This window comes from Triticum dicoccoides, chromosome 3A (genome assembly GCF_002162155.2).
Source record: "Triticum dicoccoides isolate Atlit2015 ecotype Zavitan chromosome 3A, WEW_v2.0, whole genome shotgun sequence".
Taxonomy (NCBI): Eukaryota; Viridiplantae; Streptophyta; class Magnoliopsida; order Poales; family Poaceae; genus Triticum; species Triticum dicoccoides.
The window spans coordinates 417,882,610-417,886,760 of NC_041384.1; positions in this window are offsets into that span (position 1 = coordinate 417,882,610).

The window sequence follows — 4,151 nt, forward strand, 5'->3', positions numbered from 1 at the left end:
TAGATTGGTATGAGTTGTATGTTTTACTTTGGTGATGTCCTATGGTGCCCTCCGTGTCGCGCAAGCGTGAGGGATTCCCGCTATAGGGTGTTGCAATACGTTCATGATTCGCTTATAGTGGGTTGGTGAGTGACTGAAACACAAACCCAAGTAAGGGGGTTGTTGCGTATGGGAATAAAGAGGACTTGATGCTTTAATGCTATGGTTGGGTTTTACCTTAATGATCTTTAGTAGTTGCGGATGCTTGCTAGAGTTCCAATCATAAGTGCATATGATCCAAGTAGAGAAAGTATGTTAGCTTATGCCTCTCCCTCATATGAAACTGCAATAGTGATTACTGGTCTTGTTAACGATTTCCTAGGACAATTCCGCACACTAATCCACCATTATTCCACACTCGCTATTTATAATTTTTAGTAATATATTCTAACTTTATGATAACAGCACCTACTTTCATATTTTAGCTCTCCAATATTATACAAAGTTATCCACTTCATACCCACAACATAGTTTTATTTCTCGTTTCTAGTTGGAAGCAAACGTTCGGTGTACGTAGAGTCGTATCAGTGGCAGATAGGGCTTGAGAGAATATTGATCTTACATTTAGCTCCTTGTGGGTTCAACGCTCCGTACTTATCACTTCCACCATTGGGAAATTCTATGATGATTCCCTACACTTGGGGATTATCAAGCTCTTTTCTGGCGCCGTTGCCGGGGAGCAATAGCGTGGGGTTGATATTCTCGTGTATGCTTGTTTGCTTTCTTCACTAAGTAGATTTTGTTTTTCCCTTTTGTTTCTGTTTAGTTGTGGGTGAAACATACAAAAAAATTAAAGAATAAAAAGACAAAAAAATTAAAGAATAAAAAGACAAAAAAATTAAAGAATAAAAATACAAAAAAATTACTTGCCTCTCATGCCTAAAAGGTTTTTCAAAAAGAGAAGTGATTGGAAAGTTATGCATTGAAGAAGTGAGGGTCGACCTTGAGCACTCGTGTTCATGCTCACGGAAACAATGTAGAATTTTTCATGGAATTTTATCTGTAAATAATTATCCCCTTATATATATATATCCATTGTATTATAAAAATAATGTGCCAAGCTTTGGTTTTAGGATGATTAAATTGCTTGTTTACTATGTGCAGAACAAAAAAACAGAAACTTTGGCTATAGCGCGTGATTTTACAATTTTTTTACTGGAAAGTCAAATGGGTCTGAAAATTTTTGGACATTACTTATGTACAAATTTTTTAAATTTTAAAATTTATTTCATAATTTTTGGAGTTACAGAAGTTTACTAAACCTCCAGATTACTACAGACTGTCCTGTTTTAGACAGATTCTGTTTTTCGTGTGTTGTTTTCTTATTTTGAGGAATCTATGGGTAGTATCTAGGGGTATGAACCATGGTGAAGTTGGAATACAGTAGATATAGTTCTAATATGAAATTGGACAGTACCTAAAGGTAGTGATTTTCTTTATTATACTAATGGATCTCACAAAGTTTTTGTTAAAGTTTTTTGTGGATGAAGTGTTCGAAGAACGAGGGGTTACCGATGTGAGAAGAATAAAGAGAGGCAAGAGCTCAAGCTTGGGGATGTCCAAGGCACACCAAGTAAATATTCTAAGGATACTCAAGCATCTAATCTTGGGGATGCCCCGGTTGGCATCCCATCTTTCTTCTTCAACAATTATCGGTATACCTCGGTTTTTATTTTGTTCACATGATTTGTGTCCTTTGTGTTTTTTGTTATTCCTTTATGAACCATGATAGTATGAGATATCCCTTCATTGGTTTATAAAATGCTTCATGTGCTTCACTTATATCTTTTAAGTATGATCTCATAGAATTGCTCTTTGTGCTTCACTTAAATCTTTTGAGTATGGTTTTATAGAATGCTTCGTGTGCTTCACTTATATATTTTGAGCTTGGATATGGGTTAGTTTATATTAATTGTAGTATGATCCATGAACTTAACTTATATATTTTGGAGTATGAATAATACTATCATCTAAAGTGGGTTTGGAAGAGTGTCAACTTTAGGAACTAGTGATCCCGCTATTCCGAATGAGAAGAATTTTGCCTATGTGGAGAGTAGAAAAATTTCTATGCTTGTAGATCGTGAAAAGAATGATTTATGTGATGGTTATGTTGTTGAATTCATTCATGATGCTACTGAAAATTATTATGAGGGAGGAACATATGCTTGTAGGAGTTGCAATAATATCAAGTTTCCTCTCTATGTGCTTAAAGTTTTGAAGTTATACTTGTTTTGCCTTCCTATGCTAGTTGATTCTTGTTCCTATAAATTATGTGCTCACAAAATCCCTAGGCATAGGAAGTGGGTTAGATTTAAATGCTAGTCATATTCTTCATTATTCTCTCTTTATGTTTCAATTCTTATCTTTTATGTGAGCATCATTGAAATCATCATCCCTAGCTAAAAGGCATTAAAGAAAAGCGCTTGTTGGGAGACAACCCAATATTTACCCTTACTGTTTTTGTGTGTTTACACGATTAAGCTACTGTAGTAATCATGTTTTATAGCTTTTGTTTCAATAAAGTGCCAAGTAAGACCTTTGGGAAGACTTGGGTGAAAGTTAATGTGATCTTGCTGTAAAAAACAGAAACTTTGCGTTCACGAGATTAGCTGCCATCTTTTACAGAAGAGTGCTTTCGTCCTGATTCTTTTTGCAGAAGATTAATAGACAAATTCCTCACGTTCGCCAATTTATTTCATAATTTTTTGAGTAGCAGAAGTGTGTTTAGTGTTCTGATCATTACAGATTATTCTGTTTCTGACAGATTCTGCTTTCATTGCTTAGTTTGCTTGTTTTCTAGTTTCTATGGCTTATATTTCTCAATATAAATTGTAGAAATGATATGGTACAGTAGGAATTGTGTGATAACAATTATGAACCTTGTCTTTGATAGTACCAAGGTGAATGGCTTACTCTTTATCATACTAACCTATCTCACGAAGTTCCGTTAAGTTTTGTGTGATTGAAGTTTTCAAGCTTTGGGTGAGATATCGATATGAGGAGAAAAAGGAGTGGAAAGAACCTAAGCTTGGCGATGCCCAAGGCACCCCAAGGTAATATTCAAGGATGACTCAAGCGCCTAAGCTTGGGGATGCCCCGGAAGGCATCCCCTCTTTCGTCTTCAAACTATCGGTATACCTTACTCGGAGCTATATTTTTATTCGTCACATGATATGTGTTCTACTTGGAGCGTATTTTCAATTTTACTTGCTGTTTGAATAAAATCATTGGATCTGAATTATTAAATGAAAAAGAATCCTCCCATGGCTAGTTAATTATTTGACTACTCAGTGTCCTTCACTATTATCTTTTGGAGTAGTTTGTCATTTACTCACGTGCTTCACGTATATCCTATGAGTAAATGGTTGAATAATTGAATATCATAAATCTGTATTTATATATGTTTCATATGCTTATACCATGGGGAATAATAACTTCACATAGAATAAGTATAGGTAGTAAACTTATTGAAAGTTAGCAAACATAGAATTGGTCACTTGAACAATTCATGAAAGAATATTGAAGCAAGAGAGATTTCACATATAAATATACTATCTTGGACATCTTTTGTAATTGTGAGCACTCATTAAAATATGACATGCTAAAAGGTTGATGTCGGAGAAGGAATACAACATAATGGGTTATGTTTTCTTATATCCGAAATAAAGTATATTGTCTTGGATCATCCAACATGTTGAGCTTGCTTTTCCCCCTCATGCTAGCCAAATTCTTTGCACCAAGTAGAGATACTACTTGTGCTTCCAAACATTCCTTAAACTAGTTTTGCCATGAGAGTCCACCATACCTACCTATGGATTGAGTAAGATCCTTCAAGTAAGTTGTCATTGGTGCATGCAATAAAAAATTTCCCTCTAAATATGTATGATCTATTAATGTGGAGAAAATAAGCTTTATACGATCTTGTGATGTGGAAGAAATAAAAGTGACGGACTGCATAATAAAGGTCCATATCACAAGTGGCAATAAAGTGACGTTCTTTTGCATTAAGATTTTGTGCATCCAACCATAAAAGTGCATGACAACCTCTCCTTCCCTCTACGAAGGGCCTATCTTGTACTTTTATCTTCTACCCTTATGCAAGAGTCATGGTG